General features: G+C 40.1%; 1 long non-coding RNA gene across 1 annotated transcript in view; it reads right to left on the bottom strand.

Moving 5' to 3' along the window:
- The window catches only part of LOC135229539 (uncharacterized), a 448,157-nt gene that overhangs the window by 15,664 nt on the left and 415,780 nt on the right, over positions 1-16,713 (bottom strand). Inside the window, exon 8 of the long non-coding RNA XR_010320220.1 lies at positions 495-642. This is a non-coding gene — a long non-coding RNA (uncharacterized LOC135229539). The remainder of the gene's footprint in view (positions 1-494; positions 643-16,713) is intronic.

The raw sequence follows: 16,713 nt of genomic DNA, 5'->3' as shown, positions 1-16,713 counted from the left end.
GGCCTGAATTCCCACCTGGGCCATGAGCCTAATCTGAAGGCCTTTCCCAGAGAGGCATTTCAGGCACTTCTAGAACAGCAGGAGCACTGGGGTATGCACGTATCAACCTCCCCCAGGGCCTTCTCTGAGGAGTAAGTACCTGCTTTAATACTAAGCTTAGTGGTTCATAAATAGTCATTCTGCATAAGGTCTTCAGGTTCAAGTCTGTAATCCAGCTGGGATTCTGTGTGTGCTGCATCTCTGCATCAAAAGAACATACTTCTAGAAGCAGAATGCCAGGAGAGAGGCTGTTGGGCAGTTGGGGGTGGAGGGTGCTGTGCAGACAGGGGTGCCCAAGGGAGGCACAATATAGTCATTCTGCAGGAGGTCTAGTCATTCTGCATAAGAATTAGAATGCTTCTGTCAATGCATAATAGTTTACTTGCAGCACATAAACAAAGTGACTGAAGGACAAAGTCAAATAGTAAACCAAGCCACTCCCTGTCAGTCCTTACCTGAGAGGGTCTTCATCAGGACTTCCGGGGATGGAGAAGGAAACAGTAAACGCTGATTTATTTTACCTCTTCCTTCCTCAAGAAACAGGAACTGGTGTTAAGATGTCAGGTGTCAAGCCCCAAACTCCTCTTCTGGTCTGTATTTAAGCTGTATAATAAAACTGGGAATCAGGCAATCAGCCGTGAGCAGACAGACCCAGGAGTATTCCCAGTGCCCCACATCTTTGAGCTCCAATGAGATCCTGTTCTTAGTTACTACATTAGCAGAGGAGCTGAAAGACTGAAATTCCGTGTTTTAAGGCAACTTGGGCTTCAAACAGTCACTTATTGCTAAAGTCGTATTTCTCTGTGTTAATTTATGATCCTTAACTCAAATCCGGAGTTTGGAGCTCATTTTGATAACTCCTCATTAGTCTGCATAGACTAGAGTCTGCTCACAGTCAGGGATGACAATGGAGGAAACAAAGTCCCTAGCCCAGAGGAGGGACTGCTCCCCATATTTGGGGCAATGCCCCTGGGAAGCATCAGCGAGGTGCACTTTGGCCTCTGTGGCTTTGCCTTCTGCTCCTGGAATTGCACCCTGGGGGCCTCCATATGCAGACCCAGAGTCCCTGGGTGACCACAACTCCCGCCCTTCTGGGTCATCGTCCGGACACACATTGTGATATGCTTCCTGCCCTCCTTTCCAGCATAAGCGCTGCGATCACAAGTGGCAGAACCAGTTCTCAGGTCCAGACTCTAGACCTTGCCCTCCTTGGCCTTAGGCTTCCCCTAGTCCTGGTGGAACCTGCAAGCACCCGGCTGGGCGGGCTTGGGCCTGTCTCAAAAGGCTCATGGCGCACGCGGGTTCCGCCTCCTTGGAGTCTGTGGGCTTGCGGTGGGCAGCCCGGCATCTCCTGCCTCCCTCGGGCGCCCTCTCTGAGCAGCGGCTCCCCTCCCCCTACCCCGCCAACCACCCAACAGTCGCACTGCCTGCTTTCTGCTTCTAGAAGCACGTTCTTTTGATGCACACATGCAGCACAAACAGAAGCCCAGCTGGATTACAGACTTGAACCTGAAAAGCACAACTTTAAAACTACTAGATTGGGGGAGGGGGTGTATTGGCAGTGAAAAAAGGAAAAAAAAAATAAGAAAAAGAACAATTACAAAAAAAGTATTAGAAGACTGTATCCTCACATTATGGACTCAAGAAGGCTGCGGATACACAACTGCGTAGATAGCATACTGTTGTCTCTTTCTTTGCAAATAAGTCTTAAATGAGGGAATTTGGTACCGGGAAGAGTTGCAGAGCCTGACTTTGGGGAAATCTGGGATTGATGAATTGGCTTGCATGAGGCTACAAGCCCTGATAATCAATATTTAAAGATGAGATTCGAGCAATCTAGAACATGCATCAGAATTTTTTCTAAGTAAATTAGCACCAGAAGATGCCTTTAACCACTAAATAAAGTGGGTCAGTAGTTCAAGATCTCCCTACAAAGAAAATGGCAGACCTAGATCGTTTCCAGTCAGGTTCCAGCAAACATGCAAGAAACAGTCATTTTAATCTTGTACATAGTCAACAGACATTACAAAACCATGAGATACTCCCCTAACTTGATCCTTAAGGCTAGTTTAAAAATGATAACAAATTAGAGAAGGAAGGTAGAAGAAGAGTTAGAGGACAAGCACACTCAGTAACTGAGATGCAAAACCCTACGTAAGATGCCAGCAAAGGAAATCCAGCAAAGGATAAACCACGTAACATGCCATGATCAAGGCGGTTTATTGTAGGCATATAAATTTGAGTGAACATTAAAGATTTAGTAATTTCATTCACCACATGCATAGGTGAAAGAAGAGAAGACATATGCTCACCTCAAGAGATGGGGGCAAAGCAGGTTGATAAAATGCAATCACACGGAGAGATAAGGACTAGGAGCAAACATGGAACAGAAAAGGAGTTCCCGAACGTGGAAAACTACAACTAGCATGATAGTTCATGGTGACGTGTGGGACATTCTCTTTAAAATTAATAAACAATAAAATAAGGGTGCTTCTATCATTACTTTTATTAAACATTTAACACTGGAAGTGTAAGCTAGTACAAAAAGAGAAAAAGTATAAATGCTATTCATAGATTATAACACTGTCTCCATTGAAAACTGTAGAAAATACTGGAATTAATAATAATCATAAATATAAAATAAATTGAAATTTCAATGCATCACCATCGAGCTGACTCTGTCATAACTCTTAGGTGAAAGCAAAGGACACTGATAGGAAAAGAGCAGGTTCAGGTGGGCTAGACCAAGGAGGGAAGAAAATTATTCTGCACTGGGCTGAACTTATAAGCACGGTTATGTGTGTTAGTTACCTAGTGCCTCCATAACAAAAAATATCACAACTAGATGGCTTTAAAGAACAGAAATTTATTTTCTCACAGTTTAGCAGGTAGTCGTTCGAATTCAGGGCATGGCTGTAGTGGGAGGTCCTTCCTTGTCTACCTCAGCTTCTAGTAAAAAAAAAAAAATGCCAGCAATCATTTGTGTTCCTGGCCTTCTAGAAGCATCTGTCTTCTTTGTCTGTCTTCCTTTTCACCTGTTTGTGTCTGGGTGTGTTCTGCTCCTTTTATAACTAAGAAGAGTTACGCTTAGGACCCACCCTACATTGGTATGACCTCATTCACATAATAAAAGCAGGCCCCCTCTTTCCTAACAAGGTCAGATTTACAGGTACAGGGGTTAGGATTTCCACATACATTTTGGAGGGACACAATTCAATCCCTAACAGTCGACTTACCAGATATTCCGGATTGAGAGTACTCGCATGAACAGCTGAGAGTGGTTCCAATTCTTTGCTACATTCGTTGGCTGAAACTTGTCTCAATGGTCATCCATAGGAATGCTGGAGCTTTTTATTGTGTAGGACCTAGCCAACCATTCCTAATCACATCCATTGTGTGGAAAAACACACATTCCCATCACTGAAGCCTTGAGAAATTCATCGATAAGAATGGAATGGTGGTTGGAACCAAGAATTGTTTCATAGCCTAGATAACATGGTGTAGGTGTTAGATATTCACATGGAGATGTCCGGTAATAAAACTTCACCCCACACGGAGATGTCAAGAATAATACCAACAGCTAATGTTCATTGAGTACCTACACTGGTGCCAGGCACTCCTGTGCTTTTTCTTTCATGTTTGCTTTTCATGATGGCCATAGGAGGAATGTATCATTATAATGCATAAAGAGGTCAATACAGAGAGTTACGCTGACATTTCAATATATGAGTCTGGACCCAGGAGGAGTCTGAATGGATGGAGGTATAAACCTCACGTCCTTAGCTACAAATAGACAGCAGTGAACTCACTGAGGCATCCTAGAGGGAGGGTGTCAATAGAGAGAGGAGCAGGCACCAAGCCCAAGGGTACTCTGGTATCTAGAAGCCTGCCAGGTGAACAGCAGCCAACAAGCCTCTCTGAAGTCCAGTGTGGTTCCTGGAAGGTTGTCTGTCCTTGCTCTCAGCTGCATTTCCCCAGTGCTCCTCCCACCTGCACTGGGTTGTCCCCTTCATGAGGACAGGGACAGTGTGTCAGTGTGTACCTTTCACCACTGTATCTGCATAACATAGACTATTTCTGGCCCATGGAATATACTGACTGAATGAAAAATAAACAAACGATAAGGACGTAAAATCCTTCGTAGTTGATACCTTGGAATACATTAAGGGGCTTCATGAGTAAGAGGGAGAAAAACTGATCAGGGCTGCTTCTGAGACCATCTCTTAGGCGTAAAGAGTGTTAAACAATAATTAAACAAAGAGATTTAATGGCAGAGATGTATGTTAAAAAGATGTAAGTATAGGTTGAGGATTACTAGAAACATGCACATTTATTATTGCAACTATAGTCAAATCGTTAAAAAACATATACTACATGCAGACAGAATATTATAAAGTAATTTAATGCCCTCATTAAAAAAAAAACAAAAAAAATTTATTGTGAGAAAAGACTAATGTTGAATGAAAATATCAGGATATAATATCCGTGTTAATATACATAACTGTGTGTGCTAATACACACATAAAACCAGTTGCCATTGAGTCAGTTCTGATTCATGATGACACCAGCGTGCCAGAGTAGAACTGTACTCCATAGGGGTTCCAATGGCTGAGTTTTCGGAAGTAGGCTGCCAGATCTCTCTTTCATAGCAATTCTGGGTGGACCTGAACTCCAACTTTCTGTCAGCAGCTCAAGATATTAACCATTTGCATCAACCAGAGACTCTAATACACATACATGCCAATATAAGCAAGAAAATAGACATATCGGAACGTTAATAATTTATTCTATGCATTACGTATGTTTTCTTGTTATTTATTGCATACATTCGCATTGCTTCCAAGTTTTTGAGGAATAGAATGTACTTCTGGAAAAATTCATGAGAGATTTTTAAGTAATGAAATAATCAACAGAAACAGAATGAGTAAATCTGTGGCAAGGCAGCCCAGGAACCCAAGATTACAGTAACACTGGTATAAAAAGCAGAATTGTGGAGTCCTGAAGCTCAGTGGTCCCACGCATGCATCAGGAAAGAGGGAAGAGCAAATAAACAAGGAGAAAATACAGTGAGCCAGAGGAGTGGGAGCCCTCTGTTGTGGGCACAGTTTTCTCATGAAACTTTAGATGGACACAATGGGTGGGATTATCCACCTCCATCATACAAACATTTTTATTACCCTTGATTTTAACGGAACTATGTTATAAAAACAAATGATACAATAAAGTATAATAAAAGAATAAATCTCATCAGTGGACTACTATCATTTTCCCCAGCTACCGAGGAGGGCAGGAGACACACACGGGAAAGAAGATGGATCAGTGTGAAGAACCATGCTATGTGGGGAGGAGAGTGTTTCTGAGACAGGCCTTAGCTGCTACTACCTAGGGAAGTAGGCAGCCGTGCACAACCAACTGGAAGAAATGGTACATTATTTCTGAGACCTACTCCAGCTCATAACAAATTATGGATAACATGGGGAAGAATGAGATTTCCAGGACACTTAATTGTTCTCATGAGAAACCTGTACATAGAAAAAGAGGCAGTCATCTAAACAGAACAAGGAATACTGCATGGTTTAAAGTCAAGAAAGGTGTGCATCACCGTTGTATCCTTTCACCATACCTATTCGACCTGTATGCTGAGCAAATAATCCGAGAAGCTGGACTGTCTGAAGAAGAATAAGGCGTCAGGATTGGAGGAAGACTCGTTAATAACCTGAGATATGCAGATGATACAATCTCCCTTGCTGAAAGTGAAGAGGCCTTAAAGCATTTACTGCTGAAGATCAAAGACTACAGACTAACAGCCTAAAAACTGGACCAATAAGCAACATCATGATAATGGAGAAAATGTTGACATCATTAAGGGCTTCATTTTACTTGGATCCACAATAAACACCCACGGAAGCAGCAGTCAAGAAATCAAACGACACACTGCATTGGACAAATCTGCTGCCAGAGATCTCTTTAAAGTGTTCAAAAGCACAGATGTCACCTTGAAAACTAACGTGCGCCTGACTCAAGCCATGGTGTTTTCAGTTGCCTCATACGCACACGAAAGGTGGGCAATGAATAAGGAAGACCAAAGAAAAATTGAAGGCACTGAATTACGGTGTTTGCAAAGGATATTGAATATACCACGGACTGCCAAAAGAATGAACAAATCTGTCTTGAAAGAAGTACAGCCAGAATATTCCTTAGAAGCAAGAATGGCGAGGCTTCATTTCACATATTTTGGACACGCTGTCAGGAGAGATCAGTCCCTGGAGAAGAAAGTCATACTTGGTAACAAGTGGCCACAACAATCGGCTCAAACATGACGACGACTGTGAAGGCAATAATAGGTAGTTTAACATACATTTTGACCCATACGAATTAAAATTTAAACAATTATTTCATGCCTTTTTGTAGCGGTTTCAGAATATACAATTAAAATAAATGTAAACAATTAATAGAAAAAATCTCTGAAAATAACATTTAATTTTTTAAAGTCACTGCTCCATACCCCAAATCTAAATGGCTTGATATAAAGCACTGGTCTTTGTGATTCACAAAAAGCAGGTGCCAATTCCTGAACAAGAACTGAAGTGACAGGAGAAACCCCCCGTGCTGTTAGAGCCCTGAGTATGGGCCCTAATCCAATAATCTGTCCTCATTAATTCCTTTTCATTTCATCTCTGTGAAAGGGGAGGGAGAAGGTGAGAGAGGGTTACATGTGCCTGTTCTGTTCTTTAGCATCTAGTTCACTGCCAGGAACAAGTATTCATAAGAGTCTACAAAACATTAAAGTACAAATAAGGAGGAAAACTTCCTCGTATATATATGTGTTAGGTGGCACAAAGAGTTAAGTGCTCAGCTACTAACTGAAAGGTTGGCAGTTTAAATCCACTCAGTTGCCTTGGAAGAAAGGCCTGGCAATCTACCTCCAAATGGTCACAGCTATTGAAAACCGTATGGAGGGCAGTTCTACTCTGAAAACTCACGGGGTCGTCATGAGTGAAAATCTACTCAATGGCAAGTGGATTGGTAATCTATATATGGCATAAGTGTTCGGAAAATTAGTTTCTGAACACATACACGGCATACAGAATACACTGCACATTAGTATTATGTGCCAAAACCCACTGTCATCAAGTCGATTCTAACTCATAGTGACCCCAAAGGACAGAGTAAAACTGCCCCATAGGGTTTCCAAGGCTGTAAGTCTTCACTGAAGCAGACTACCATATCTATCTCCTACAGAGACGCTGGTGGGTTCGAACCACTGACCTTTCAGTTAGCAGCCAAGTTCTTTAACCACAGAGCCACTAGGGCTCACTGCTGTCATGTACAGTGATTACATAAGCAAATTCTGAAACAAACTGCCTGGGTTTAAATCCTAACTCAATTTATCAGGTGGGTGATCTGGGCACGTTACTTTACCTCTCACTGCCTCAGTTTCCCATTTCTAAAATGGGTCTTATTCAAAAGGTGGTCATGCAGGTTAAATAAAACACACAAGGCACTTACAAAAAGGCCTTACACACAGAATGAACACAATAAATGTTAGCTTTCATAATTATTAAGGGAATACAAACAGCTTAGTTGAAGAAACTTCCATTGAGAAATAGTTGCGTTCCAAAATTCATGTGTAAAGTCATTTACATCAACTGTTAAAGTTTTATGTTTAGATTCAAGTGATTACTGAGGTATGTTATGATCTTGAACAGAGTTCTGGGGACTATACAGGCTGACTCTGCATGCCCTTCCCCTGCACATCCATTCCATCTCCCTTGGAGCCCAGACATCATGTTATCAATTAAACCCCTCCCACACTGGTGGTGTACTGTTTAAGAGCTATGGCTGCTAACCAAAAGGTCATCAGTTCAAATCCACCAGGCACTCCTTGGAAAGTCTATGGCACAGTTCTGCTCTGCCCTATAGGGCCGCTATGAGTTGGAATAGACTCAGTGGCAATGGGTTTTTAATGGGTATGAGTCAACTCTTCAGTGCTTAAAGACATACCAAAAGCAACCACGAACACAAAAGTATAGTAAAAAGTTCTTATTTCAGAATAGCAAAACCTTTTTCTAACACAGTGGTGAATTAGGGTGGACTGTGGATCAAGAGGAGGCCTGGTGGCATAGTGGTTAAGAGCTCAGCTGCTAACCAAAAGGTCAGCAGTTCGAATCCACCAACTAGTCCTTGGAAACTCTATGAGGTAGTTCTACTCTATGCTATAGGGTCTCTATGAGTTCAAATCAACTAGGGTCTCTACGGGTTGGAATCAACTTGATGGTGACAAGTTCGATTTGGTTTGGATTGAATTATGACCCTGAAAAACGTGTGTTTCAACTTGGTTAGGCCATGATTCCCACTATTGTGTAGTTGTCCTCCATTCTGTGATTGTAATTTTACTTTAAGAGGATTAGGGTGGGATTGTAACACCACCCTCACTCAGGTCACCTTTCCCTGGGGTGTGGCCTGCACCACTTTTTATCTCTGCAGAGATAAAAGGAAAGGGAAGCAAGCGGAGAGTTGGGGGCCTCAGACTATCAAGAAAGCAGCACCAGGAGCAGAGCATGTCCTCTGGACCCAGGGTCCCTGCACCTGAGAAGTTCCTTGACCATGGGAAGGCTAAGGACAAGGACCTTCTTCCAGAGCCGAAAGAGAGAGAAAGCTTTCCCTTAGAGCTGATGCCTTGAATGTGGACTATTAGCCTACTTTAATGTGAGGTATTAAATTTCTCTTGGTTAAAGCCATCTACTCATGGTATTTCTGTTATGGCAGCACTAGATGATGAAGACAGTGGGTCAAGGTGGAAGGGGTGGATGAAGAACAAAAAAACAAAAATGGACAACAGGAGAACCATAAGAATTCAGAGAACTGTGAAAATTTAATTCCTGAATATACTTTCTTTCTCCTCCCTATAACTGGAAGGACTTTTCTCATATACAGCATATATAAGTAAATCCTTGCAATATTTAAAACACTTAGATTTTTGTAAAACTCATTCTCTGAAAACTCATGGTGGCCCGATTAATTTGTGGCTTAAAAACAACTCAGAACTAAAAAGAAGCATAAATAAATAAATAAAGGCACTGCTGTCATTTGCGGGTGATATTCTTTTCCTGCTATCCACAACCCACACACTTGGGAGTTAATTTTCCAGCGTCAGTGTTCATAGACCATCCTCTTTCTCTTACCACCACCCCACCACCCTTAATTATTTAGAAAAGGCAGGGCCAGTCAGTGCTCCAAACATCAAGTTTTCTCTCCAAAATGCCAACTCGCACTTGGGGAGCAGGCTACATTCTCAGCTATCAGCACTTCCACTAGCCCCTGCACATAAGGAACATGTCTCCACTGAACTGTTCATTGTAATTAAAAAAAAAAAAAGTAAAAAACTGTTTCTTAAAACCAAAAAAAAAAAAAAAAAACCAGGCATTTCCCTATTACCCACCCACCCCACTCTCCCACACCCAGTGCTCCCCTCACCACACACACACTCAAATATTTCCTACCAAGGGTGTGTCCCAAGCACAGGGTCTGGCTCCGCTCTTCTTTTACACCCCTTGGAGGCCTCTGGAGAAACCATACCTTTGGTTGGCAATTCCCTGAACCCTGCCTATTCAAGCTGTCACTTATTCAAAAAGGCAGGTGAGTCTTCAAGTCAGGTTTTTGAAAGGAGTTTAAGAGGAGCCAGGTGATATGCCTACTCACCCTCAAGTTTCTCAAAGGTAATAATTTCTTGAGATGTTTACAATGTCTCAACTATGGGTTAATTAAATCCCTTAGGATGGTGGGCATGGGAAAATCCTCCATCTCAATGCCCCCCATTAAAAAAAAAAAGACGGGGAATCTCCAAAATTACGAATTTAAATTTCTACATACTTGTTTGAACTAAGGAGTAAGTTCCTCATGTGTGTTATTCTTGGTCTGAGCCATGGTGGTGCAGTGGTTAAGAGCTCAGCTGCTAACCAAAAGGTCTGCAGTTTGAATTCATCAGCTGCTCCTTAGAAACCGTATGGGGTAGTTCTACTCAGTCCTATAGGGTTGCTAAGAGACAGAATTCACTGGATGGCAATTGGTTTGTTTGTTTTTCAATCTTTGGCTGAAAGGTGGACTTTGTTATCAATTTATTAAATGAACTGGTAATTTGCTGGACATTTCTCATACACGAACTTTGATGTCTTCAAATCCAGCCAATCAGGTTTAGGAACAGAGAAACTTCTCTACCTTAGCCTCCCTGCCACTCCCACACCTTTTTCATTGATTTCCATGCCCTGTTTAAGTAACATCATTCATCACTTCTCACTGTCTAGGTTATCTGAGCCAATTCATGGCAGTCAATTCCACATGAGCCCTAGGATACCCTCATTTACATACTCTGCCCTGTTGTTCCTTCACCCATGGCTGTCTTCACATCTCCCCTTGAATGTCTACTAGGCATCTCAAACTTAATGTGGTTCAAATAAAATTCTTGGTCCAAGCGTCTTATCTACCTCCCAGTCTTCCTTATCTCAGCAAATGTTCTCACTACCCTCTGGGTTGTTCAGGACAAAAACCTAGAAATCATCCTCGATTTCTCTCCCTTATTCAAATCTTGCATCCAGTCCATTGACACATATTCTGGACTCTTGGCTCTACCTTAACATAAATCCTGACTCTATCCACTTCTCACTACCTCCACCTTACAGCCACCATCATCTCTTGGTTAAAACTGGACTCCATGCCACTGATCTTCCCTCTTACAGTCTACATAACAGCATCATCTCAGTGGCTTCTCATGGCAATTAGGAAAAATTCCCAAACTCTTCCCATGGTCTTTCATGATGCGGGGCTTGCCCACCACACTAACCTCATTTCCTAACAGTCTTCCCTCAGTTCACTCCACACTAGCCATGACTTATTTCCTGAGCTTCCTCAAACATGCCAAAACACTTGGTTATTTAAGGACCTCAGAAAAAACTCTTTCCTTTATTGGCAATATCCCTCCCTCCAGAACTTCATACAGCTATTCTCTCCTTTGTTATAGGTCAGTTATCTCCTCAAATATCCTGCTCCCATAAGCCTTTACTAACTATTAACCTAAAACAGCTCACCCCACTCATTCCCTCACATGCAACTCTGTCTTATTTTCAAAATATTTAGCTCTCCTTGACATTTTTGTTAATTATTACCTGTAAATGTATTTTTTGTGGTTGAGAATATATGCAGTAAAACGTACACCAACTCAACAGTTTCTACCTGTACAATTTAATGACATCGGTTGCATTCAAGTTGTGCAACCATTCTTACCCTCCTTTTCTGAGTAGACTGCTCCTTAAGGTTCCTATCTAATCTTTTCAGTAGCTGTTGTCAATCTGATGCCATATAGACAGTCCTTAAAAGAGCATATGCTCAAGGTAGACCATTTTTATTCGTTAAGTAGCTAATGTTCTGGAGCCCTCGTGGCACAGTGGTTAAGTGATACGGTAGCCAAGCAAAAGAAGAGCAGTTTGAATCCACCACCTGCACCTTGGAAACTCTATGGGGCAGTGCTATTCTGTCCTACAGGGTCTCTGAGTCGGAATCAACTCAACAGCAACAGTATGGTGTTTCCTTTTTTATACTTCAGTTTTAAGATGATTCAAGGGAATGCTTTTGGTGTAATGTTTAAAGATTATCTCACGGCAATAGTTTCAGGAGTTCATTCACCCTCAATGGCTCCAAAAAGTCTAGGGTTCATGAGAATTTTAAATTCTGTTCTGCATTTTCCCCCTTTTAATCAGGGCTTTGCTATGGACTCTTTGATCAAAATGTTCAGGGACAGTAGCCGGGAACCTTCTGGTTCTTCCGGTCTCATGGCATGCTAGACGTTCTTTTAAAAAACATGAGTGGACGCTGGAGGTTATCAAATACTTATTTTATTACACCTATTAATATAACCACATTTATTTTTCCTGTACATATGGCAAATTATACTGATTCATTTTTGAATATTAAACTAACCTTGAATTCTTGGGATAGACCCAACTTGGTCATAATATATTCTTCTTTAGAGTATTGCTGGATTTGTTTTGCCTATTTCTTTTTATATTTTGCATCTATGTTCATCAGTGACATTGGCCTGTAATTTTCCCATCTTGTGCTGCTCTTGTCAGGTTTTGGTATCAATATTCACTCTACAAGCTTTATAAAATGAGTTTGGGTATATATTTCATTTTATATTGAAGAATTTGTGAAGTATTTCTCGAATATTTGGCAGAATTTGCAGGAAAAGCCATCTGACATGAAGTTTTCTTTTTGAAAATAGTTTGAGCTCTAATTCAATTCTATTAACAGTTTTGGAATTACTTTTGTTTCCTGTTTCTTCTTGAATCGTTGTTATTAACTTACATGGTAGGATACGTTTGCCTACTTTACCTTAATTTGCAAATTTATTGGCTAATACGGTTCATAACATTCTCACATTATCTTTATGTTCTGCAAGATCTGTAGTCATTTTCTTTCTAATTCCTGATATTCGGTATTTATACCTTCATTCTTTTTCACTTGATCAATCTTGCCTAAAGTTTGTCAATTTTACCAGCATTTTCTAAGAATCAACTTTAGTCTTCGTTGATCGTCTGTTGCATGTATTCAATCATTAATAGAAACAAAAATTCCTATGAATGTTTGTTTCTGGTTTTTTCCCAACATTTTGAATGGATGTTTAACTCACTTATTTTTCAAGATTTGTTCTTTCCAATTATATTTTTAAGGCTATAAGTTTCCTATATTATATTGTCTGTACTGCACAAATTTTTATATGCACTATGTTCATAATTGTTCACTTCAAAACATATTCTAATTTTCATTATGATGTCTTTTTTAACACATAGTATTTTAAAATATCCAAGCACATGGAGATTTTGTATTTTCTTTTTCTAAGATGGTTTTTTTTTAAATTATGGTGTACTTACATAGTATCCTCTATATTATTGCAGACTCTTGAAATTTGTTGAGACTTGCTTTATAACACAGTATACAGTCAATTTTTATAAACACTATGTATGTGCATGAGATGAATGTATATTCTTTAGTGGTTAGATAATGCACACACACATACACATATATAAATTTGGTATTTTTATAGATGTTAAATCTTCTGTATCCTTGACAATTTATGGACTTCTATGTTTCTGAGGGGTGTGTTAAAAATCTATTATGATGCATGATGTCAAAAGGAGCCCCAGTAGTGCAGTGGTTAAGCACTCAGCTCTTAAACCTTTTGATTTGATCCACCAACTACTCCACAGGAGAAAGATATGACCGTTTCCTTCCATAAAGATTACAGCCTTAGAAACCCTTTGGAGAAGTTCTACTCCATCCTATAGTCACTATGAGTCAGAATTGACTCAACAGCACACAAGAAAAAATGTATGATGTGATGGAAACTCAGGAGAACAAAGCTCAAAGAATTGGTCCTACCTCCAGGGTCAAAGGATGAAGGACAGAAAAAACAGCAGAGACATCCAAAAGCTTGGAAAAAAGGAGGCTGAGAGGACGATGGTTAGTGGTTTAAGGGCTTTGAAGGGCTACCACATATACTGAGGAATCTGGAGTGCAATGTTCTTGCCTAAGGATGAAGATATGCTCATAAAGACCCTGACAAAGCTTTAGGCTTGCACCTCTGGCTGATCTTTGGGCTCCATGGGGGCAGGAAGTGAAGACTAAGGCAGAGTTTTAGGCCCTCTTGCTTAGCATTGAAAGAACACGCCAGTTCAGAGCCAATCTGCAAAGACTGGGATAATGTTACTTTTTCTTTTTGGCTACAAGCATTTAAAGAAAGCACTGTCAAGTCATGAACTGACTGCTGAGATAACAGAACAGAACCTCAGTGTCCACACATGAGAAGACATACAATCTTTGCAGAAATAGTTTGGAAACATCACTAAGCAAATGGATGACTGGCCCTCAACAATTGAAAAAGAAAAAAAAAGCAAACCATACTGACAGGAGGGAATCTGATTTCCAGAGTTACATTATAATATTTAAGATATCCAGTTTTCAACACACTATTTTAAGTCATAAAAAGAAAAAGAAAAGGATGGTTCATTTGTTAAGAAGAAAGAAAGAAGAGAAATGAACAGAAAGCATCCCTAAGGAAACACAGATATTGGGATTACTAGACAAAAATTTTAAACCAATTGTCTTAAATTTCCTCAAAGAGCTAAAGAAACCATAGACAAAAAAAACAAAGGAAACCAAGAGAAGAATGTATGAACAAGTAGAAAATATTAATAAAGAAATATTATACAAAAGAACCAAATAGAAATTATAGAGCTGAAAAGTAGAATACCTGAAATAAAAATTTCATTAGAGGAGCTCAACAGCAGATTTGAGCAAGAAAGCAGGAAAATGTAAACTTGAAAAAGCACAACTGAAATTGTTCTAACTGAGGAGCATAAAGGAAGAAGAATGAAGAAAATGAACAGAGCCTAAGGGACCTGCGGGACAACATCAAGCATACCAATATACTCATTAAGGGAGTCCCAGAAAGGAAAGAAAGATGAAAGGACGGAAAGAATATTTGAAAACGTAATGACTGGAAGGTTCCCAAATGTCATCTAGATATCCAAGAAGCTCAATGAACTCAAAGGACAATAAATACATAGATATCCACAGAGAGACATAATCAAAATGTCAAAAGACGAAGACAGAAACTTGAAAGCAGCAAGAGATAAGCGACTCCTAATGTACAAGAGAGTCTCAACAAGTTTAACTGTTGATTTTTCATCAGAAACCATTGAGACAAGAAAATAGTGGGATGATGTAGTTAAGGTACTGGAAAAAAAATACAGAAACAAAACTATGAACCAAGATGTCCATATCTAGCAAAACTATCTTTCAAAAATGAAGGCGAAATTAAGACATGCCCAGATACACAAAACCTGAGGGAGTGTGTTAGCAGCAGAACTGCCTTATGAGAAATGCTACAGGGAATCATTCTGGCTGCCATGGAAGGACACAAGACAGTAACTGGAAGCCATAAAAAGAAACAAAGACTCCGTAAAGGTAACTACTTAGATAAAACAAAGTCAGTAATATTTTTATATCACGCCTCTCTTTTATTCATATATGATTTAAAGCACGAAAGCATAAAAATAGTTACACATCTCTCTTAATGGACACACAATGTATAAAGATGCAATTTTTGTAACAGCAACGTAAGTAGGGGAGGTAACTGAGCTGAATAAAAGCAGAATGTTGTATACTGTTGAAGCTAAATTTGTATTAATTAAAAGAAGATTGTTATAAATATAAGATATTAATTGTAATCCTCATGGTCACCACTAAGAAGTTAAAAAATATAAGGAAAGGAAACAAGGAGAGGATCAAAATTGTACACTTGAAAAAAATCAGTCAAACACAAAAGTGGACAGTAGTGAAGAAAATGAGAAACAAAATAGGTATATGACCTACTACAAAGTAGAAGATATAAGTCCTTCCTTATCATTAATCGCTTTAAATATAAATAGATTAAATTCACAATGGGGATCATTAAATTCACAATTGGGAACTTTGTTGGACCATGATTCTCAGTGCTTTGGCAGTTATGATGTAGTTTACCAGTCGTTTAACGATGCAATCACTTCCATGATGAGATGTGACATAATGTGATTACCTCCATGATGGGATCTGCTGTGAGTAGCCAATCAGATGTAAGGGAGTTTCCTCGGGGGTGTGGACTGCATCCAATATAGGTGGACTTTCTGGCAAGGCTCTTGAGCTTTTGCTAACTCTGAATCCTGCAGCTGGCTCCTCTTCATCTGATCTCAAGTTTTTGGGACTTGAACTCTCAGCTTACCTTCCAATTTTGGGATTCATCAGCCTCCGCAGTCTGTGAGCCGCGGCCTGCCAGCTTACCTGCCGATCTTGAGATTTGTCAGCCTTTGCAGCCTGTGAGCCACAGACCTGTTGTATGACCTGCAGATCTTGAGTTCTGCAGTCCCTGTATCTATGAGTCAGGAGAAGCCACCAGCCTGACCCATGGACTTGAGACCTACCAGCCTCTACAGCCTTGTGAGCCATTTCCCTGATATAAATCTATTTATATATAAATACATATATATGTATCTCTCACTGGTTTTGCTTCTCTAAAGAACCCAGCCTAAGATACCAATTAAAAGACAAACATTGGCAGAATGAATAAAAAAAATCATTCAATTGCTATCAAGCTGATCTGACTCATGGTGACCCCTCCCCCCATGTGTGTCAGAGTAGTAGTGACACACAAGTGTGTCAGTTCAATGGCTAATTTTTCAAATGTAGATCACCAAGCCTTTCTTCCGAAGTGCCTCTGGGTGGACTCAAACCTCCAACATTTTGGTTAGCAGCTGAATGCATTAACCGTTTGCACCTCCCAAGGACTCTATGTTTATTTCTGTATTACTTGTCTTTATACTATACACATACATACACACATACAAACACATACATACACAGACACGTAGACATCCATGAGTGGTTCATACAGACGCTTTGGACTTCAACTAGCAGGGCTCTAGTAATTATTCATAGAAAAGTACTGATACCAATTACAAATGCGTATTTGTCCATTTCCCCTTTCAGATTTATTAGTTTTTGTATTTTGGAGCCCTGTTGTTAAATATGTACACATTTAGGATGGTTGTATCTTTTTGGAGAATTGAACCTTTATTATGTTAT

The sequence above is a fragment of the Loxodonta africana genome, unplaced genomic scaffold (assembly GCF_030014295.1).
Source record: "Loxodonta africana isolate mLoxAfr1 unplaced genomic scaffold, mLoxAfr1.hap2 scaffold_35, whole genome shotgun sequence".
NCBI classification, from domain to species: domain Eukaryota; kingdom Metazoa; phylum Chordata; class Mammalia; order Proboscidea; family Elephantidae; genus Loxodonta; species Loxodonta africana.
This window is presented reverse-complemented; position numbering and strand designations above follow the sequence as displayed.